Consider the following 23,965-nt stretch of genomic DNA (forward strand, 5'->3'; position numbering starts at 1 on the left):
GAATGGGGACTCTGGCTGACTTCCAAAATGAAACTCAGATAATTTTTGCCTTCCTAGAACTATTTAAGCTAATTACTTAGATACAATTACTTATACGCTGTTTTTAGTGTGGTTGCTTATCTTGTATCCCCCATTAGACTTTGAGCTCCTTGTGAACAAGGCCATTGCTCTCTTGTGTTTATCATTTCTTCTCTAGGCACTATTTTCCCCAGAGTAGGCAAGAATTCTGTTCAAGTTAATGATCAAGGCACTAATCTGCCATGGTTGCAAGTTAGGCAACTTTTGACTTTCACATCTATAACCTTAATGTCGTCTTCATTATGAAGAACCCTAAAGGGAACTTCGTGGGGTTGTTTGTGATGCAAATGTCCTCAACTTTGGGAAAGTTCCAGAACTTAGTGATGGTTGGTGTTTTTCCAGGACAATTTACTATGTGAGCACTTAAGAGACAAACATCCCATTTTTAGTAGAGGTGATCCAATTTAACTCATAGTTGCTGATCCCTAAAAATTATAGGATGTTGTTCGTGTATTTTTCATGCAAACATTATCTCAATAGCAATAAATGGAACAAAAGAGGAAAGTGACTTTGAATGAATGCCAGGTGTGCTTTAAGTGTGTCAGTCTTGAACTGACTGCAAGATCCTTTAAGCCATAGTTGGAAATCCAGATCATCAACTAGTCTATGACTACAATGCAAGAGTTTGCGTCCACAAGTGTGGCTTATTTCTTGTTTATGTGGATTATACACGTCTGTGTATGATCATATCTCTTCTTTTCTTCTCCCTCAACTTCTAAGTGGTATTAATAACCCACTGTGGTCCCTTTTAACAAGACATAACAAGTCTTTACCTCAGGCTTTGGAGTTTCCTTTGTAACAGTTTTGGCTCAGGTAGTGCATACTCTTCTCGAAACTATGCCCCATAAATACCACGAAACAGCCTCAAAGACATCCACATTTCCCTCTGTGCAGTACTGGTGAAGCAAGTCTGGAACAAGGAAACACACTCTGGTAGCCCCACGTCAATTCTTTGTCATGCCCCTGCCACGTTCCTCCTCCAAAAATGGTGGTGGAAATCCCTGAGCCCAGTCCTCCAGGTGAAGTCCATCCACCAGGGACAGGAGAAGATAATAATTCAGAAGCCATGGGCCTCTCATGTTCCCCTGAAGCTAGGCCCAAGCTGTTACCTCTTCTACTTGGCCTGGCTCAGCTCAGTTTGTCAATGGTGCCTTTTTCTTGCTGTCTGTCCTAGACTACGTGCTGCATCTTGTGAGTTGTTCAGCTGCAGGTTCAGTGTTGGCAGGCCTTGGCCTGTCTGCTTCTTGCTTCCTTGGGAGGGGTTTCAGGAAGAGGCGCTGGAGGGTGCTGGAATTAAGCCCTACAAAACACTGAAGTAGGACATTACTTTGCAATATGCTTTCCAGTCCTTTTGACTGGTTCCCAAAGAGCATGAACACAAAGCTACACTTATGTTAGATTGGCTTCCTTGTGCCTACAAGAACTCTTGTGCATTGGCGGTGTTCAAGTATTATTTAGAGGTAGAATTGCATGGGAAAGCTTAATATAGTAAATAAATAGCCACAAAAGACCTCAATTGGAAAAAAGAAAGTAGGGTCTCCTGATCCTTTAAACTTGGCCCCATCTATATGAAAGACCATCAGAAGGGTTCCTTGAACTTTAACTTAACGAGACTGGATTCTAACTTGAGGCATCATTTACCATGTAAAAAATTACTGGGGACTCTACATGGTAATATGGAGCCTTGGACAGTAAGGCTCAGTTCTTTGATTGAGCACATGAAGAATATAAAAAATTGAGAGCATGACATTAATTCTCAATTTTGCCAACTAGCTGTGTGTTCTTAAGCTCCCAAAGACTCAATTTTCTCATTAATAAAGCATGGACAGTAGATGGAATCATCCATGTTATAGTGCTGTAGGGAAGCCTTGTCTGTGAAGGGTTCCAGTAAGTTATGGCAATATTGTTGTTAATTGTGTTGTTGATAGAAAAAGTCAATAATAATTGTTGTACTTTGAATTTGGGGAATTCCAGATTGAAATAGTTATCAGTGACAAAAATTGCCTTGTTCTTTTAAATATTGGTATCCTTCTTTAGTAAGCATTTTAGCTATGATCTGAGTTTTCACAATTTAAAAGAGCCAAATGGTTTTGACTTAAAATCTATCACGTGTGGGCTGAAGGTGTGGCTCCAGTCTCCTACTGAGCTTGCCTAACAAGGTGGCTGAATTTAAAATGCCAGTGTCAGCCAGGTGTGGTGGCTCATGCCTGTAAACTTGGTTAGTCAGGAGAGGCTGAGATTGGGAAGATCACTGTTCAAGGCCAGCCCTGGTAAAAGTTCCTGAGACTCTTAACAGTAGGAAAAACAACAACAACAACAAAAAGCTTGAGTTAGTTCTGTCTGCCCTTTGATCTAGTTATATGAGAAGCATAAATAGGAGGATTACAATTCAGGCTAGCCTGAGCACTAAAAGCAAAACCCTAGAAAAATTACAAAGGCTACAAGAGGGGTAGGAAGATGGCCCAAGTGGTAGAGTACCTGCATAGCAAATACAAGGCCTTGAGTTAAAACTCCAGTATGGGAGGAAGTGGGGGAGAGGGGGAGAGAGAATATCCTGTATGTCAATTTCAAAGCAGTTTTATTTGTGTAGTGTGGTCATACTGGGAAAACTTATCTAACACATTTCCACTTTCATTTAAGTGGGAATGAAATATCTAACCATTAGTTCTAAATTTCTAAATATTAGGAAGAAAACAAGACTTGAGTTCTGAGACAGCATTATTACTGTCGCCAAGGTCTTATATTTGTTTTTCCAGTTTGAAAGTTAAGGTCAGAACTGGGGAGGGACCAAACTAAAATCTTCTAAACCCTCTTGATCTTTGTAACTGTTAGAAATTTGGAACTGAAAAGCCAGCAGATTATAGAGAATACTTGGTGGGAGCGAAGCCATAGGGTTTGGAGATATTTGCTCATGTACCTGTGGGGCTCCTGGAATACTTTATCCTACAAATGGAGCAGGACTTACAAAAGCTGGATGAGATCTGTTGTTTGAGGGCGTGGTGACATCATTCCCAGGCTGCCTTCTGACTGGCCCAACATCAGGAAGTTACATCATGGAGCAAATGCAGAACAACACATGCACCCACCTGTTTTTACACATATAACAAGTCTCAGTGGGGAAAATTACGTAAGGCTCCTAATTCCACCTCTGAGATATTTCAGAATGGTGATCTGAGCACCCTTACATTGGTACATGTATTGTACATGCACATACATGTGTACTCACTTGTGCACAAGTAGTAGTGTCCTAACTACTTCTGCAGTAGTCTACTGGAGGAAATTTCTGTTCTAGCAAACACACTTGGATAAACACGATATTGAGGTATGTTGTTATGTAGTATTCCTTTGTATAGCACATCTACTGAAATTTATCAAATTATTCTTGTTAGCCATTTAGTTGTTTGTAATGTACATTGTTGTAATTGGTGCTGTGATTATTATAATCATAGTCATTTCTTTATACCCTGCCATAGATCTTTTTATAGAATAGTCCAGTTGCCTTTCACAATTCTTCTCAATTCATGTCCTTACAAGTAGTTTATAAGTGTCTATTTGACTTCTGTTTTTGTCCAAATAAGGTAATGTTTACTTTAGAGATTTAAAAAAGTGGTCTTTTGAAATTGTCTAAATAAATGCTTCTTTAGAATATACTCTGTAAGGAGGAAGTAACCAGCCTTTCAGACTGACTGCTTACGTCTGCATTGAACTTCATCTATTAGAAAATGGAATGAGGGTCAGAAACGGCGACTCATGTCTGTAATCCTAGCTACTCAGGAGGCTGAGATCTGAGGATCGCAGTTCAAAGCCAACCCAGGCAGGAAAGTGTGAGACTCTTCTCTCCAGTTAATCACCAGAAAACTGAAGTGGTGCTGTGACTCAAGTAGTAGAGCTTGAGCTGAAGAGCTCAGGGACAGCATTCAGGCCCAGAGTTCAAGCCCCATGATTGACCAGAAAGAAAGAAAGAAAATGGAATGAGGGCTATATTGTGTTAGTGTAGATTTATATATTGATTAGGTTCTTTGTATAAGAGTTTTTAATCCCCCAAGTCCAGAATCTGGAATTTCTAAACCCAAAACTTCTTCCCCAGCAGCATGGCACTTTGGTAGGGGAACCTCACACTGACCTTATGCAATGCAGGCACACCAAAAATGTTGTATACAGTTATATTCTGGATATTAAAAGAGTTCTGCATTTAGACTGGATTCTCTCTTTCTCTCTCCCTCCCAACCTCACTCCATATATATACATATACATATACATATACATATACATATACATATATACATATATATATAATTGTGTCTATAAATATTGCATAATTTGAAAAATATTGACAACCTAAAACACATCTGGTATAAAACAGGTCAGGTAGGGTGTATTTAACCTAGATTGGAAAAGCTCTCAAAGATTATCAAGTCCAGTGGTCCCATTTCCAATAATCCACGGGGTCAGGAGACCTCTAGATTTCCCCAGGGTTTCTTCACTGATACCAAACAGGGCTGGGAATAGCTGCCAGCCATTTGCCGCCACTGCCTCTTCCTCCTCCTCCTCCTCCTCCTCCTCCTCCTCCTCCTCCTCCTCTTACCTCCTCCTCCTTCTTTTATTATGAAATGTGAGTTTTATACCACATTAAGAATGTTTAGCATTGCATACAAGCACACGTTATAGGAGCTTTCTTATCAGTTACTCATATCAGCCTTTGTTCTGAGCATTAGAACACCAGACGCTAGGAAGAGACCCAGAAATAGTTGTGGTAGATCACACCCCACCCACAGGCAGTTGGAGTGTGGTGTGTATGCCCATAGTTGAGTGAGGGCACAGGGAAAGGCTTGATTCATTCCAGCTATGGACTTGATATATGGGAACCTGGAGTTTAACAAGGCAGGGCGTCGTGTTTATTATAAGATCAGTGTGTCTTCCACATAAAATGAATGAGGCTAAGGAAGCAGCCTCAAGTGGGGACAGGTTAGTGGGCTTTGGGCTGCGTAGATGGACTCATGTCCTGAGCTCTTATTATAGCTCCCTTTCTTTGAGCCTCAGTTATCCCATCTAAAAATAGGATGATAGTGAACTTAGCACAGTGCCCAGCAGAGATGTGGGCAGACAGAGCTCCTGGGTAGCAGCAGTGTGGGCATGAACAGTAGAGGGATATGGGTACGTGTGTGTGGGGGGGGTAACTGTTTTTACTTTTCACACCTGTGTCATCGTTCTATGGTGTGAATCCCAAAGTTGTGGTTTCTAGCCTCTGTTTCCATTAAACACAGAGTGTTTGTTCATGAAAACGAGGACGAATTTTGGGTTTGGAAGTGCTTAAAGTGCCCCTTCTGGAATAACTGAAGAGTTGGGATGTGGGTGTAGAATGTGTATGAACAGGGCTGAGGAGGTTAGCATGGGCCTTCACTGTAGAAGGGCCTTCACAGTCACTTTGGTCTGCACTGTGTATGGCAAAGGCCTTGTGCTATTGAGACAGGAAGAAGCTTGCTGGGTATGGCGCTCTTTCTGTCCGTGTCCCATTCCCTCCCTTTACCAAGATCCAGTGTTCCAAGACTTCAGCTATACCATGAACTTTTGAAACCAAGGACCTGACTTTATGTGCCCTTCCGTAAGAAATCATAGCCAAGTCTTGCTTTCAGGAAAATTTTGTAATTTGGAAACGTTTCCTCTCCTTCTTTTCCTCTAGAATGGCCCAGTGACTCTGCTACATTGCTGGCATCCAAACTATAAATGTCTTGGTGACACCTGTTAGACTGCTCAGACCCACTCTATATCCATGCCTGGATCCCTCACACATCACAGACCTTCCACGTTGGTTGCTGTATACACTCTTACCCGCTTAGAGCTCTCTAGAGGCCAGCCAGTGATGTGGATTCTTGTGCATGTGATTAATTGAGACTGTTCAAGATAGAAACCAGTAAAGGAATAGGGAAGCAGGACAAGGTAGGGAAAGAAGCCAGTCAAGTGTATGAGTTTAGTTGAAGTCTTACCTTGGCCTGGTACCATTGGGAGTCTGATGAATTAAATGGGCCCATGCATTGGTCGCCTTGAGGCTAGAAGCCTGGCCCCATATCCATTGATCACTGGCTGTATGCTGCTCCTGGACAGAAGAGGGAATAATCCAGGCATTTCCCCTACAGGTAACAATGTAAGGGCTGAGCTGTAAGGGTGACATGCCCTGGGGACATTCACAGTCATGGATGATTGCAGTGTACTGGAAAAAGTGATTCAGTCACAATGCCATCAGCTTCCTCTATACCCACTGGTCAAACTTCTCTTGAGCCTTCAAGAACCAGATTCTAATTTTGTGAAGTTTTCCCCAGACCAGAAAGCCCATCCTGAATTAATGACATTATCATCTCTGCTGTTTCTTTATGTTACGTATAGGTCTTCTCAAGATCTACTTTGTAGCACCGTGGATTGGCTTAATGTCTCCATCCTTGATAGACTAATGAGTTTCTGAAGGGCACAGCATCCTTTAATTCTCATTTAAATAGCTATTCCCCAGAGCCCAGGGCTGTCCCCGTGTTGCTATTGAGTAAAGGTCACTTGGATTGAAATGAGCTGTAGTACCATGCTTCCAGATTGCCTGATGCTTTGGTCCTAGGGTTTATTCTTCTAAGCCTACTCCATGTTGGGGACTCTTCAGGAATGCTAGCTCAGCTTACTTCCTCATGAGATCTCATAAAAGGCTGACTGGGTTTTCCTTCTAGTCTTGCATTTTCATCCATCTGCTTACCTTGATGTTATCCTACTCCATCCACTCCATTGTCTATTCTGGGTACCTGCTAGGTCTGCTTTCTACATGGGCTGAGCCTGGGTGTGTGCACACGTATGGTGAAGTGACTCCTTTTCTATGATATTCTGGCTGCTACTCAGAATGTGGTAGCTGGTAAATCCTGACTATACCATTGAATGGCATGACTTCTTGGTCTGCCTATGAAAATTCTTCAGAGGAAAATGGACACCTCTTTGGAAAGAGCTAAGCACCATTCTGGAGGTTGAGAAGGACAACCATTTCCTAGTTTGGTCTTGACCTAGATTTGGCATGTCGAAATTTTGGTCTTATAGCCGAATGGAAATATTTCTTCATTTATTTACTTACTCCAACAAGATATTTCTTATTTATGATTTATTGGGCATAAGCAAAATGAGTAAGATGGATTTTTCACTGTAGGAATTTCTAATCAGAAGAAGGGGCATGGTGGAAGCAAATACCTACTCCCTCTTTATCAAACAAAAAATAGGATACACACCACAGGATGAGTTGTGTATAAAATTCAGTATCGAGGGGTAGGTGATCAATGGCGAGAGTGCCTGATTAGTGTATGCTAGGCCCATCAACCAAAAACCACCACCACCATCACTACCATTACCATTGTCACTAATAATTTATGAAATTAGGGGCCTTGAGTTAAATTTTTCTCTATTACTTACTAATTGGGCAAGCAATTTACTTTTCTCAGCTTTACCTTTTACCTGTCAAATGGAAATATGAACAATGCCCTCCCCATGAGGTTGTTTGTAAGGATGAAATAAGCTAATCTTTTGTCCAATACAAGATTGGCACAGATTGAAGAAGGTTAGCTATTACTATGTTAGTGTGGATGGGCCAGTTCTTTGAAGGCTGAGGAGAAGCCCCTGGAATAGGTGACATTTCAGAGGGGCATTGAGTTTTCACAAGCAATGATGGGTATCTGATGGGTGAACACAGAATGAAAAAGAAGGAAGGGACATGAGATTGTGTAATTTACTGGGAGAGAGCCAGTGGTTTGGACTTACTAGATGTTTCAATGAATGCTTGATGGTTTTAGCTCCTATATAAATATGGTAGATATATGTAGATATCTACATAAATATGTAGATAGTGACTCCTTGGCAAATACCTTCTGAAAGTTTTTGATCTCTAGACCTAGATCTTGTGTGCATACATGCATGCGTGTTAGCGTCCATGTATCTGAAAGAAATGTCAATGGGCATTGGGTCGAAATTTATCGTATTGATTCATTATCTTATATGTACACATAGTTTCACAGAGTTGAAATAGACACACCTTTTTTACCATTCCAAATGAAAAGAACTGCTTATTCTCTAGCTGTTTTGATAAGTCCTCTTGACAATAACATTGTGCTGTGGGTTGGAGAGCCATCTAATAGATCTTTCTGTGGTGGTAGGAATATTTTAGATTTCTACCATTCGATAGTACACTACTCATAGCCACATTGGGGCTACTGACCACTCAAGAATCATTGATTTGTCTTAAGAATCTGAATTGTTCATTTTGCTTAATTTTAATTATTTTAAACTGTAGTATCCCCATATGGCTCAGAGCTACCCTATTCAATAGCACAACAGTCTAGAAACTACTTTAGATAACCATAGAGGGAAGTACAAGGCCTTGAGTGTGGATCTCCTGGTGGGCGAAGATGTTTCCTTGGGCATCTTCTGGTACCAGGGTTCCAGAATTGGAAGTCCATAAAAATAGCTGCGTCCCCCTGTTCTCTCCCCCCCCACCCCCCTCCGGATTGTTTTGGAGAGTGTTCAGGCCATCTGTGACTAGAGGAATCAACCAGTATTCCAATAACATGCCTTGAGAAATGTCAGGCTCATGACCAAGCTACAGAAAGCAATTGTCATGATGAAGACTTGCTAATAATTTATGAACTGTAGTCTGCAGCCAATATGAGCCAATGTGTGCTCTCTCTGTCTCTCTTCCGCCCCTCCCCCCCCAATCCTTCCTGAAATTTACTCTTTACTTTTCATCCATCTTTTAAACACATGGGAAATTTCTCTATCAGTCTTGGAGTGCAGGGGAAACCTTACAGCCATCATTGGTATGTGAACGGCTCACACCAAGTGCTTGCTGTGTGTCATGGCCCTTGGATCCACTCTCTTCAGACAGGCACAGCTGAGGGAGGTGGGGAGGGGAGAGGAAGCAAGATAAAGAAACCCAGACTTCAGAAATCAGGCTGATTCAGCAAGATTCCATTTGCATTGAAGCCCAGTCAGGAGCCGGCGGGTTGGGGAGTAGTTTTGTGGATGCTGACATTTTAATGATTTGATTAGTTTAGGAAGAATATTTTTATGGGTTGTGTCGTCAATTCTATATGAAGTACTGAGTAAAGTTGTTATGTTTTGATGAACTTCCATTACTTGACTGTGTACATGTACAGCCATTTTAGCCCAAGGCCCTGAGGGTAATCTCATACAATCCTCTTAAAGAAATGCTGTTTAATGACTAAAGCTGTTAATCATATTAAATACACACAGCCACTTGGGGAGAAAAATGCCAAACAAGCATAAATCTGAAAACCGGTTTTGAAGGAGCTAAGTGGGGTATTTTGGGGAGATGATTGATGGGGGAGGTTGGAGACAGAAGGAGCAAGAAGATGGTTGGGAGATGGGGTGGCTACTGTGATGGCCGTGTTTACTGACCCACTGGCTGTGTGAGTGTGTCCAGTGCTGTGCTCTGCAGTACAAGATGACCCAACTCAAAAGTCACTCACAGGAAAAGGGAAGTTACAACCTCATCTCAGACTAGTCTTCTTACCCTGTAGCTGAGATTACAGATACGTATCACTTGTTTTGTTGGATGAGTTGGGATCTTGTTGTTGTTCTTATTGTTATTGTTCTTATTGCCTGGTCTTAAAGTACAGTCCTCCCAGTCTCTACCTTCTGGTAACTATAGAGTTACCGGTGTAATTCACAACACTAGATGGAAACTTATTTTTTGAAAATAGGTATTTTTAGTTTCTTTATGTCATTGTAATTTCAGTCTCCGAAAGATTGATTGATAACCTTCATAAATAGCCATCAAAATCTAGGCAGTAACCATTTCTCAGTCCCTCCCTCCCTCCCATCAGTGTAGCTTGCAGCTTTTAAAGACATCAGTTCAGGAGATGAGGAGTATAGCTCAATGGTCGAGAACTTGCCTAGCATGTATTGGGTTCTGGGTTCTACCCCAAGCAAAATACATTTTGAATGAATGAGTGAGTGCATGGATATAGACATTTCCTAATATCTCAGCCTACTGTGCTCTTATCTTGCTTCCTTGATGTAGTGTTGAGTGTGGGTTATGTGTACAAGAAATATATCCAATCTGTCTGCCTGTTGGGAGAGGACCCTGTGAACTTATCATCTTGCATATATAAATATAGAAATGTATATTTAAAACTCAGTAGATGCGTAACCATCACCTGATCTGCCTCTCCTACATCAGTCTAGCCCTATTCCATATTTAGGAATGATTGGAGGGTGAGGGTTCACCATTGTGGATATTCAGTGGCTAAGTCTGCAAATTTTCACACTAAGGAAGCCTCAGAGTGTGTGTGTGTGTGTGTGTGTGTGTGTGTGTGTGTGTGTGTATGTGTATTTTGACACCTTGATCCTGCATATCCATGTCCTAAGTTTTTAGATACAAGAAGAAAAGAAATAATTTGCCTTTGGTCATACTAATTTGCATTCCTTTTTCATAGCCTGGGGAGAAATGACCGCTGTCACGGATCATGTCATCCCCCTTCTTACCACCCTTTAGTTGGTGCTTCATCTCAAGAGAGATGTTGATTGGTTCTATCAGTGGGGGGACAGTGACTGACAAATAGTCTTGTGCTTTTTGATTAGTAATAAAGTCATCCATTTGGTTAACTCTTCCACTAAAATACAAACAAACAACAGACACATAGATAAATACATGGATGGACACATCTAAGCCATACATGTTAACACAGGTGTGCAGTTTCCCAGGTAGGTCATTTCCAGGAAAATGCTCATTTTTGCTCACTGGATTCCATTTCATCCACAGTGGCCTTTGTGGTGGAAGTAATAGGCAATAATTTGAATTAATGACAGTGGAAAAATTTACTTATGAAGCTGTGTTATTTATCTTTGTTATTTGCTGAATATTCAGTTCATGCTCCACGGGTACTGACTTGCTGGCTAGTCTGAGCATGGCAGAGGGGTATGGGGGTGCCTGCCGTTGGTGATGGTGTCACGTCACATGAGGAGCCATTGCAGAAAGAAGCGGTCTCATGAGGTGACACATCTGTCTCGGGAATTGTCTTCCCCTTCCCCTTTTGTACACATCCTGTTTTTTTTTAATTTTGTTTTGTGTTTTCTTTTTCTTTTTCATTTGGGCTTGAACTTAGGCTCTAGGTACTATCCCTGAACTTCCTTCGCCTGAGGCTAGTGTTCTACTTCTTGAGTCATAGTTCCACTTCCATGGAGATCCTCTTCTTTGGACGGTGTCTGGAGACTCCAGTCCTTGGGATCGTGGATGTTCCTTTGCTTGCCTTACAGCCATTGTTTCTTGAGTTCTGCATTATAGGTGATGGTTGGTCAGGTTGATCCCACAAACAGATAACGGTTTTCCTTTTGGTCTTGGGGCTTGAATTCAGGGCCTGGGTGCTGTCCCTGTGCTCTTTTGATCAAGTCTAGTATGTTACCACTTTGAGACAGTGCCACTTCCAGCTTTCTGGTGAGTAACTGGAAATAAGAGTCTCAAGGACTTTCCTGCCTGAGCTGCCTTTGAACTGTGATCCTCAGATCTCAGCCTCCCGAGCTGCTAGGTATGATCCTGTACTTATTGTATACCCATTCTTCTTGCATGCATGGTACAGGGATGATTTCACTTCCTCATTTCCCATGGAGATGCGTGACTCGGTACTCATCCTGATTGAGGAAACGGGATCAGGAAGGATTCAGATTTAATCCAATGCTCCACTATTTAGGATACTTCTTAATGATTTCAGTTTTCTCTTTTCATTTGGTCTTGTGGTTGGTTGTTTGGTTTTGCACTCGTAGGGTTTGGATTTGGTGGCACCCTGTTTGTGAGGCAGAGCTCTGCTGCTTGACCCATTCCTCCAGCCCTTTTTTTTCTTTTTATTTCTGAGAAAAGGTGTCTCTTTTCACTACACCTGCCTAGACTGCGATCTTCCCTTTGACACTTCCTTCCGTAGCAGAGACAAGCATGTACCACTATGCCTATCTTTTCCTGAGGAGAAAGGACTTGTGAACTTCTTTAACCAGGCTGGCCTAGAACTGCAATCCTTCCAATTGATCTCATCTTCTTGAGTGTCTGGAATCACAGGCACATCCCATGACACCCAGGTATCAGTTAAGACGGGAGTGTGGAAAGCTTTTTACCCCAGCTGTCATCTGTCCAATCTTAACTTTCTAAGTAGCTAAGATTACAGGCATGAGCTACCAATGCCCATCTGGTCCTTGGCCTTCTTGAAGATGCCCGCTTTCATCTGTGTCCTAAGTACTTACAAGGAAATAGCCGTGCTTGTGCTTTCTCAAAAATAAGAGCATTGCATCCTGTAATGTAGCAGTTTGAGGTGTGTGTGTATGTGTGTGTATTTTAACTACTGATTGATGTGTAAAGAGAGCCTGCGGCTCTGAGCATGAATGTCTCTCATCACATTTGATAGACTGAAGCCTGAGCTCTCCCATGTTCAAAGGTTCCTAGGCTGATGGGGTTGGGGTGTGGGCGTGAAGGGAGGAGGAGGGGGAGATATGCCCATGCATATCTGAGCCAGTTAGGGTCTAGATTTCTCAGCCTGTCCTAAATAAATATCATCATTGTCATCATCATCTACCAATTCCCATTTGATATTTTCCAGAGAGCGTTTTTCCCTTTTCCTTATATCTTTCCAGAAAGATTAGAAAAAAAAAATACTGAAGATTCTGTGAAACATTGACATTAAGTAAAGGAAAAAAGGAGAGAAATTTAAGATTCTCTGTCTAGTGGGTTTATGGTGTTGTCCATCACCTCTTTGTTTACATGCATGTATTCAAGCAAATATTTATTACACACCAGGCATTTGTGCAAAAGTACTGATTTCAAGTAATGAGCTGGACAGCTAGGCTCATCTGCTCATCAAATAGAACTGGAAGGCCTAGATAGAGCCTGGCCTTGGTTTTTAGCCTTGCTGCTAGGAGCCTACTGATTATTCACTCAAATGTCCAGGTTCTTCACTTGCCAAGTGAGATCTAAGTGTTCCACTACCCCTCCAGAGGTCTAAGATAGTCTGGTAAGGGACTTCCTTCTCAATTATTAGGGATATCAATCATGACAAGGCTGTGACAGCATGGAGGAAGTGGGTCTCTCAATTCCAAGCTGTGCTGAACAAAGTAACTTTCACTCTTCTGTCTCTGGCTTTCCCATTCATTAGCATGTGGGGAGATTAGAAGCCACTGAGGTGTGCAGGGTTTAGGCTGTAGGCAGGACTGGCTACATTATGTTCAAGGTATAGCACAAAATGCAAATATGGAACCCTTGTTCAAAAATGGCTAAGACCTTCTAGAAATAGTAGAGCATTAAACCAAGCCTGAGATCTTTCTGAAAGATCTCAGATTTTGTGTCACCACACAATCACCACTACTTGGTAGTGAATCTTATTAAAGATGGAAGGATCTTGTTTCTTTCTTTAATTTTTATTTTAATGTTGATATTTGGGTTTGAACTCAGGGCCTGGGTGCTATCTCAGTTGTTTTTTTTTTTTTTAACTCAAGGCTGATGCTCTACTACTTTGAACCACAGCTCCCTTCCAATTTTTTGCTGGTTAATTGAGAGTCTTAATGGACTTTTCTGTTAGGGCTGACTTTGAACTGCAATCCACAGATCTTAGCTCACTGAGTAGCTAGGATTGCAAGAAAGAGCCAGCAAGGATCTTGTTTTGTGAAAGGATTGAGTGCCATATGATTTTTGCAATGTGTTCTTGTTTTTGCTATTAATACTAAGAGGATCATTTTGAATGATAGTACCCCATGTCTATTTTTCTTGGGCGAGAGCAGCAAAATGGCCTAGAGACCAAGATTATAGATTGTGATATAGTTTGTATTTCCTTTACCCTCAGCCAGCTAACTGACATGTACTTCTAGACTGCAGTGAGTATTATATTCATTTGGTGTTTTTGCTTTTGCTTTTGCTTTTGTTTTCCAGGACAACAGCTTTGAAAAAAATCCATCTTGAAGTAGTACTTAGGTGTTTCTGGACGCCAGGGTGGGCCAGTGGGGAATCTTTTTTGAACCAGAATTGAAACAATCCAGCACAGAAGAGAAGAGTCCTAAGATGGTTTTATTTCTCTTTCTTTCTTTTTCCTGTGCAACACTGAATTATTTTTATTACTAGTTAGGACTTTGGGCGATAACTAGCTGAGGTAGACCTGAGCGGGCTGGCAAGTGGAGTTTTCAGGCTCCTGGCATTAGTAATTCTGCATTTATTCTGTATGATATTTTAAATCAGTGTTCTTATGTAGGGCCTTGCTATTACTGTGTATGTCCCTTGTGGCAGAGTACTCAAACAGGGCACGTTGAAGTAGTTGTAAATCGCACGCGTAATGGTTAGACTTTCCAGTGTTGGAGAAGCCTCTAAGGGGAGGTTGAAGAAATACATACTGATCTTTAGGGCTTTAGTTGCTAGATTTCTTCTAGAACTTTTGGACAGATCTTTTTATCAAAAGGCGTCAGCAGTGCAGTTATTTTCTATAAATTGCAGTCTTCCATGAAATTTATAAATCCATCCAAAGAGAAAGCAGTATTGCTGTTTATAGGCAAGGTCTTTTCTAGATGCATTTTGGTTGGCAGTAGATCTTCCAAACCAATGGAGTTGGGCCATCTACCCTCTTGTGTTACTGCAGCAAATAATATCCTACATTATAGTTTGGCTTTCTTGATCTTTTCCTGCTTTTGATTTTTCCAGTAACAAATTATCTTTGTAATCTAGGTCATGCATATAGAACCTTTTAATTTTCTGCAAATTTTTGGTAATTCATGGTTTATTGGGGATTGGGTCTTGGGGTACCTTTGGGAAATCCTTGTATCTTACCATGACTTCCTATATTACTGATGTAGCATAAAAGATGAAGTTGCTTAGAAAAGGAGCAGGGTGGGCTTCTCTGAGGAGCCAACCAGTGAGATGGACATTGAGAAGGTAGTCCTTGCTTGGCCTGTCTTGGAGAGAATCAGTTACCTGAGGTCTAATTCACAGGCTTATAGGCCATAATGTTTAGAGCCATTTAGAGGATGAGTACATCTTTCTCAAGTATTTTAAATAGAGAGGAAAAAATGGAAAGAAGCCAAGAAGTTCCATCACTCAGATGGTATAGAGAACAAGAATGCAGTTTGCTTTAGCAGTTTCATGGAAACTTTTGCACTGACAGGCTTTACGTTCTTGAAGATGACCACATCCCCTTCTCAGAGCACAGTGCAGCCGGGCCAGAGTGACACAAAGCTATAAATCAAGTGATAGGAGTTGCTAGGTCTTAGCTCTACTCTCAGCTCTTCTGTGGATTTCACTTAGAGTAGACGCAAATGGCTTAACCCTTGGGTCTCTCTTTTAATTTTTCTTGAGGTTTCTAGACCATGTGTGAAATATCCATCACAAGGGACCAGGGATGAACAGTTTCATGTGATAAAATCACAATGACTTCCAATACCTGCCCAGCAAATTGTATGCCTAGATTCTTGAACTGAGGAGAGGGTTGGAGGTGGGGGAGAGGTTCTGATATCTTCCCATTCCCCTGCAGGTTTTTGAAAGTAAGATAACTGATTTCACATACTTCTGTTTCAATGTTAGAAAATGCTGCCAGGCTTCTCCTGTTGATAACTGTGAGGTTATTTTTTCATTCATTGTTCCAACAGTTAGGTGCTGAGGACCACACTACATGCTGAGGAAGGGTTAGTGAATACAGCGGGCCCTCCCGTCTCACAGACCTGACAGCCTAGAGGAAGCTCATTGACTAAGGGTTCTGGCATCATATTTAAGAAAGCACTTCCAAAATATCTCCATTTCCAGTTTAGAGATACCATTGCATTAACATAGTCTTTCTCATCCAATAGATTCCATTTCTGCTGAGCGCCAGCGCTTCATACATATAATACTAGTTACTCAATAGGCTGAGCCAGAAGTAGTGCTGTGGCTCAAGGACTAGAGAACTAGCCACGAGCAAAAGAAGCTCTGGGACAGTGCAGAGGCTCAGAGTTTAAGCCCTGGGACAGGCATCAAAAAAGAAAAAAAAAGATTACATTTATATATTTTACAATATTTTTCCCTCCATGTAAAAATGTCTCCAGGTTTAAAGTGAAAGTTATTTTAGAACCAGAAGTTGCAGAACACATATATCTGTGAATTTCAGTTTGTCAAGGAAAGAGGCTGCAGATATTCTGTAGTAAGCCATTGTGCATTAGAAGCCCATCTAAGTGAGCTGTAAGTATATGTGAATGACTGATGAACTTTTAATGGGTATATTTAAATATATATGTGTGAATGAATGATATGCTAGTTTTGTTTTTTGTTTGTTTTTTTTTCAGTCCTAGGGCTTGAACTTAGGGCTGGGTCACTGTCCCTCTGCTCTTCTCCTGAGAAGTTACAGGCATGAGCCATGATCCTTAGCTTACACTATGTGTGTGTGTATATATATATATATATATATATATATATAACTCTTTATAATTTCAAATCCTCTCTGAATAGGTAGACACATAGAGCAAAAGAATGCTTGCTTTGTGTAATGTTAATAAAACATGGGCTAGGGTTTATGTCTTTCCAAACCACACTGGACTGGACTTCTTTGCCCCTGCCCTTTCCCTTCAGAGTCTGCTGTGGGAAAAAAGTGCCACTCCTGGATTTCGTCTGTTGCCTGTGCTGGCCTGTGGAAGCAGGTGTTTTTCTCTGCGGCACACGGTGTAAGTAAGGAGGCTAAGTGTGAGGTCAGTAGTGTCCACCAGGCTCAGTCATGACTGGCAGCTGCAGATTGTCTTTGTGCTCTGAAGGTTTGGAAAGAGGTAACCTGAGCAAGTAAACAGATCATTTCCTGTAGGTTCTGTTAGCAGTATCCACAGGGGATCCCCACTCCTTTTAGTATGACTTCTATTGGCTTTTATAGCAGCCAGACATGAAACCCTCTGAGTGGTATTCTGGAGGGTAGCTGATGACAAGTGAAGTAAATCTCTTAATTGGATGTGAACTCTACATGCGGTTGGTTAGTTTCTTGTGGATTCTACTAGGCCTAGTCTAGTGCTTTGCATAGATTGAGTATTCCAGAAGTACTTCACTAGAAGCATAGAAACAAAGAAAGAAAGCTTTTCTACCAAAGGTGATTTGATGTTGGCTTTCTGTGAATGACTTGTTTTTTTGAAATTCGGATTGCCATTTAGTATAACTAAAGTTGTGTTGACATTTTTGTGTTTCCTACATGTATCTACGTGATGCCAGTTCCTCCAAACTGGGCAGAATTGGGGCTAGAACCCTAGCTGGGCTTTTGTTTTTGTTTTTTTAAATTTACTTTGATTCTAGTCCTATTTGAACTCAGGGTGTGGGCACAGTCCCTGAGCTCCTCCCCCCCCCCCCTCCCCCCAGCCTCCTTCCTCAAGGCTAGCACTCTATCACTTTAGCCACATTTCCACTTCTGGCTTTTTGGTAGTTAATTGGAAATAAAGAATTTCACAGATTTTCCTACCTAGGCTGGCTTCAAACTGTGATCCTCAGATCTCAGTCTCCTTGTATACCTAGGATTTCAGACATGAGCCACCAGCACTGGGTGTTCTAGCTATTTTAATTCGTAATCTAGGGGTTCTTCTTGGTAAATACTGATGGAAATGTGCATGCCTTTATTTTCCCTCACCCTCTTCTAGTGAGTGCATGGCCTGAACTTGTACTCACCAAGCCAAGATGCAGCTTCATAATACTTCCCAATGTGGTGTTTAGTGCAAATACTGGAAGAGGGAGTATTATTCCAGATCATTTCTGGGGTTGGGTAGAGAGGATCTTCCTTATCCCCTCTGCTGCTTATAGTCAGGGAAACATCTTGAGAATCCAACATTCCTGCCTTCCACCATTTTCTCAAGCTCTTCCCCTCTAGCTTCCATTCCTCCTTCCTTCTTTTTGTGTCAGTTTGGAGAGGCGATCTTAAGTGACTGCATCAATCATTTTCTCTCACATCCTTCTTCTTGCATGTATGAAATGACTTGCCTGTTGAGGATCGCTCAGTGCCCATCTGGCATTAACATTAGTAAGCAATGCCTCTTTATTCTGTGATAAATTCAGTGAAGGTTCTTTGCTGCAGCAAATGATAGAAACTTGCTCTAGCTAAGAGTAGGAACTTGTGAAGAATATTACAAAGTCTATGGTGTAAATTGGAAGAAGATTGTGACTGGGCTGGATCTGCTGGGCAAACCCTGCCCAGGAATTTCCAGATACTTGGGCTGCTGGCAGTGCTAGGATTGGATCCTGAAACGCTGCACCTGATTGGTCAATGGAGGTTCCACTTCTTACTCTGTCTGGGCAAGGGGAGAGAAGCTGGCCTCCCTTCTCTTTCCTTCATGCTGAGGTGCTACCTGCCTTATTCAGAATGCCTCATCGGGGAATTCCTCAGTCATCTGGAAGGGAATCAGCTATTGGTTAGCAAAAAGAAGTCACCATTCATGCTCCAGGGAAAAGTACTGCTAGCAAAAGTTTCTACGTGAAAGTAAACCATCACACCAGCCAACTCTACAAAACCCAACTCTCCCTGTTTTCAGTTCTGACTCTTCATCACTTCTTGCTACATTGGAATGTTCTGTGATTTAAAGTGAGTTGCTTTATGTTAGACCTTGGGAGGTAACATTAATTGATCTCTTCAAATAGGAGGAGATACCATCTTTTTTCTTTAGGATGGGAATTTTGAGAGTTATGTATGAAAGTGCTAAGGAATGTTTGGCTCAAGGGTAACCCTTGACAGTCTGAGGAAGTCATTGATCTTTCCAAAAGCTGCCACTTCTGTACCAAAGTGGATGATCTCTTTTAGCCACAAGTCCAGTCAGCATTTGAACATTTGCAGTTCTTACAGGGATTTAAGTGAAGCCATAAAAGCTGCAATTTCTGTAACTAGAGTGAAGAAAAAAGAAACAAATCTCAATAAGACAAGATAATCCTTAGAAGAGTTTGAGTGTACAGTTTTATTTCTCCTATCATATTTTCTAGGCAGCTGAAGAAAATAGAATATTGAAGATATGCAAACATTACAATCAGCATAATTGCTGTGTCTGTCTGTACGCTCTGACGACTCTCACTTTGCTTTCACTACCTTCATCTTTTCCTGTAGCCTATAGCAATGTGATCACAGATGTAGAAATATCATTTTGCATCTGTATAAAGCACGCCCAAGCTGTTTGGGGGACTGGCTCTCTGTGTAGGTCTCAGTGTTTGGAAATGGCACTCTCTGTTTGAAACCTAGGCTTGGTTTAGATAATAGAAATGAAGTCTCTGTTTGAAACCTAGGCTTGGTTTAGATAATAGAAATGAAGGCTTTTATTTGTGTGGACAACCGAGTTTGCTCAGTGCCTTTACATCTCTCTCATTTGATCTCCACTGTAACCCCATGAAGTTGGCTGAATGGGTCTTATTATATCCTCATTTTGCAAAGGCTCAGAAGAAAGCATCCAGATGAGAGATTTCTAGCTAATGTTCCCAGTGATGTCCTCCAGGAAAATTGCTATTGAGCTCTCAAGTATATGAACTGCGGGCTGTGTTCTCCCTTAGCTGAATGACAGGATTCACCTTTCTGGGTAGCATTGGTCTGTGTCTAAATGAGACTTAATGAGTAGTCCTTGTAAGGTGTGCCAGGCTCCTCAGAGAACACTTCCTAGTGTTTATTGTCTGTGTCCTTGTTATTAATGAACCTGGCCAGAGGAGTTGCAGGTGGCACTTTGCCTGAAGCCTTTATTAGTGTCCCTTCTCAGAAATGCTTCCCTACAACAATGCTACTTTTAGAGAGCTGTAATTGCATTTTTAGAACAGAGAAAGGAAACTAAGCATCACCTTTTTGATGGAAAATGTTAAAGGAAGACTTGTTCCTCTGATGTTGTGTTTTTACAGATTGGAAGTTTACACATTTGTTTTCCAATTTCCCTTCAGTGGGGGAGGGGATATGCTTCTAGATCTGTGCTGGGAGGAAAGGGCCACGTGAGATCCAGCAGGAGCAAGCTAGCAGCTTCCAGGACTCTTTTCTCTACCTGCTATCCCATGCCAGCTGGGGGATGCTGTCATTCTCACCATAGGTCTGTTTCCTCCTCTCAGATGAGCCCTAAGACATCCGCCTCCCTCTCTCCACATGCATTGGATGTACTGAGGGACTGGCAGCTGATTGGTTGTTTCTGAAGGCATGCTGTAAGCTAACTGGCATAACTAATAAGAAAGCAGTAGTCCCCTTTACTGCTTCCCAGGAGATTCCACATTAACGATTATTTTCCATGGTGTTTCCTTTGTTAAATGACAAAGTTGCCCATGCTTAATATAAGATAATGGAGGGGCAAAGCACAGGAGACTGCAGTTTAGGAATGTGTTACTAATTGGTGGATGAGTTTGCTCTTAAAATTTCATTAGTGAAGCTGATAAGAAAAAAATAAATAAAAATTTGATTTTTTCCCCTTTCTGCCCTTTTCTCATTTTTTTCCTCGTTCTTTCACTTGAGCTCTACTTCTTGCTCCTCCTTGTTTTCCATCGCCACATTGAATCTCTACCTTATGAGTCTCATACCACTTAAGATCAATTTATATATATATATATATATATACATATATATATATATATGTATATATGTATATGTATATGAGCGTGCGCTGGTACTGAGAAACTCAGGGCCTTGTTCTTGGCTTTTTCTGCTCAAGTCTGGTACTCTGTCACATAAGCTACATTTCCACTTCTGGTTCTTTGGTGGTTCATTGGAGGTAAGAGTCTCATGGATTTTTGCTCAGGCTGGCTTCAAACCCTAATCCTCAGATCTCTTACAGTCCTCAGATCTCTTACAATCCTCAGATCTCTTACAACTCTTCTTGATATAAAACTTATGATATAAACGTATATAAAACATATCGTCATGATTTGTAAAACATATTTTCTGACCCTCTTAAGTAATATTTGTTGATGCATCTAATATAATTTGAGCCTTGAACTTGGAGTAAGTATTAAATAATTACCTTTGAGAAACTCAGCTTCATTCATTTTCACTTACGTGAGTCTGAAAGTAAAGAGAAGTTGTTTTGAATTAGGCTTTTTATTATTTTTATACGACTGCATTTATGCATCTCTATGAACATATGAGACAAAACTAAGGGCCACTTCTTGTGGCCCCATTATGTCTCATGCTCCACACAATTGCATTGGAGATTAAGTTGCCAATGCATGCTTTGTGAAGAAGACATTACTCTGAGATGCAACATCTGGCTACTGGTGAAGGCGCTCCTGCATCTCCACTACTGTCTTCACTACCGACGCCAACTCACAGGCAGACACAAGGCATCAGTATTATATGCACATTAGAAGGTGTGAATGTGCTAATTATCACAGGTCTGTCCAGAGCTTTGCATCTTACGGGCTATTCTGTTAGCTCAGTCAAATGAGTATTAGATTAGAAATTTCTAGTGAGGATTTTATGAACGCATATTAACAAGGAAAATATTAAAGAAGCATCAGTAGTTTTCAGATTTTTTTTTGCCATGAGCATTAGGACGAAGATAAAAAGGGCTGTAGCTGTAGGAAGCTATTTATAAACCGATCCTTATATGTGGTGACTTGTAGACATCTCATGTCCTTGGGTTCTCTTTCTATCCGTAGGTCTACCAACATTGCTATTTTGGTAATTCCTAGAGATTTCAATTGACTCTCTTGAATTCTTTCTATCCCTTTACTTGTTAATATTTTCAAGTAGCCTTTCTCAAATAGCATTCCATTTCAATGGAAGTCTAAGTGCTTTGTTAAAGTACTGGTTTTTAACTAGATTCCCAGTCATTTTTAACTTGTTTCTAATTTGGCATGCTGTTTTAATTAGGTATATATTGTCATTCTCAAAACTCAGTTTCAGAGAAAGTGCAAGTCTCCATTCTGAGATTCTAGGAAGCTCTTGAAGAAAAAAGAGGTTCACTAGGTTTCCTGAGTGAGCATCACTCTGTGTGTTTGTTTGTGTATACATATGTAGTATATGTATGTACTTACTTGTACCTGCTTGCTGGTGCCCTGGAGACTGGTATCAGAATTACTATGACCTAAAAATCCACTCTAGATTTTGACACCCCTGTAGCAGAGGAGAGGAGGAAGTGTTTGTAGCATGGAATCATCAGTCTCAGTACCACCCAGGTGCCAAGGAAATGAAGCTTATCTCTTACACAATCATAGTAAATCACACAAGAAGATGACAGCTTTGTTAACATGGATAAAGTTACTGTAATTTATGTATAAATAACCTTTAAGTGTCAAGACATAGCATCATTCAGTTCCTACAGAACAGCATCTTTACTGTGAAAAAACAATGAAGGGCCTCCAAACCTGGCAATTCTCCCCTTCTCTCCCCTCCCCTCCTCTCCCTTCCTCTCCCCTCCCCTCCTCTCCCCTCCCCTCTCCTCTTTTATTCCTTTCCTTTTCCCTTTTTTTCTCAGCCTTTCTATTCCTTTTCTTTTTTCTTTCTCTCTCCTTCCTTTCTCTTTTTGTCCTTTCCCTTCCCCTCCCTCCCTCCCTCCCTCCCTTCCTCCCTCCCTCCCTCCCTCCCTCCCTCCCTCCCTCCCTTTCTCCCTTCCTTCCTTCCTTCCTTCCTTCCTTCCTTCCTTCCTTCCTTCCTTCCTTCCTTCCTTCCTTCCTTCCTTCCTTCCTTCCTTCCTTCCTTCCTTCCTTCCTTCCTTCCTTCCTTCCTTCCTTCCTTCCTTCCTTCCTTCCTCTTCTTTTTTCATGAGTTCTTTCATTGGAAGTCCAGGTCCAGCTTCAATGTTAGCATAGCTTTAGTATAGAGAGCTGGAATTAAAACCTGCCAACCAAGGTTCAATCTAGGAGGTTGCTAAATCATCCAGTGTTTTCTATCATCAGTTTTATTTAACCCTGGAGCCATAAATTCCTCACCTGAAAAGAATGAAGTGAGCTGTGCATTTTTTCAAAATGGATGTATAGTACAATGAGGTAATGTTTATGGAATTATATTGTAAATGGTTATGAATGTTGTATCTGTTGACAAAGTAAAGCTGAGGAGTTATTCTTCCTACTGCTTACTTCCCTTCCAGAATAAGAAGGTGGGAGAATCAAGCTTCCAGATTCTGTCTTTGTTGAGGGTGACATTAATGATGTGAGTTGTGGGAACCCAGGAAGCACAGACTAGGTTAGGATTTCCTTGCAATTATTTGGAAAAGGGCTTTTGGGAGAAGAGAGTCTTTGCTTTTGATTTTCTACTCAACTAAAGGCAACATGAAAAGATCTTCTAAATGTTTTAAGAAGGGTAGATTTTTGCTCTAACATCCCTGATATATGGTACAGCATGAGAGAGAGAGAGAGAGAGAGAGAGAGAGAGAGAGAGAGAGAGAGAGAGAGAGAGAGAGAATAAAATATAAACGAATGAGAAATATGAGAAATATGCCTAAATTACCACGATGCACTGGGGCCTCAGAACTGGGATGAACCCAAGCTGTAAATTATTGAAACACATTCTGTATTCTCTGTGATTTAGAGTTAACTTCTAGTGAAGGGTCAGACAAGCAAAGGTGACCAGTAAGTATTCTTATATGGCTGAGTTCTGTGGGTCTGCCCGACAGGTTTTAGCAAATGTCCAGTGGTTCTGTGACCAGCTCTACTACCTACAGTTATTCTTAGTCCTTAAGCTATAGCTGTAATTATTTAGAATTCATCTTGTAGCCGTCACACAGTAGCTTGCCCAATGCTATTACATTGGTTTCCTGATATTTTCATAAATTCTAGGAAGGAGTTTTTCTTCAGTTGATCTTGATTTAGGGACATTAAATTTATATGCCTTCTGGTGGTCATGTTGTATAATCATGAGTGACTCACTCACAGGGTCACGATCCAGTCTAGCAGAATAAACCCATTATGCCTCACTGCTCCTCCCTGGCGTCTGCAGCCTGTGTCCCTAGAGTGCCCGTG

The 23,965-nt window shown here is 41.2% G+C and overlaps 1 protein-coding gene across 1 annotated transcript in view; it reads left to right on the forward strand.

The window, feature by feature from the left end:
* The window catches only part of Ext1 (exostosin glycosyltransferase 1), a 276,731-nt gene that overhangs the window by 150,451 nt on the left and 102,315 nt on the right, over nt 1-23,965 (forward strand). The gene's annotated exons all lie outside the window — the stretch shown is intronic.

Source organism: Dipodomys spectabilis, unplaced genomic scaffold (assembly GCF_019054845.1).
Source record: "Dipodomys spectabilis isolate Male_0828 unplaced genomic scaffold, ASM1905484v1 ptg000783l, whole genome shotgun sequence".
Lineage (NCBI taxonomy): Eukaryota > Metazoa > Chordata > Mammalia > Rodentia > Heteromyidae > Dipodomys > Dipodomys spectabilis.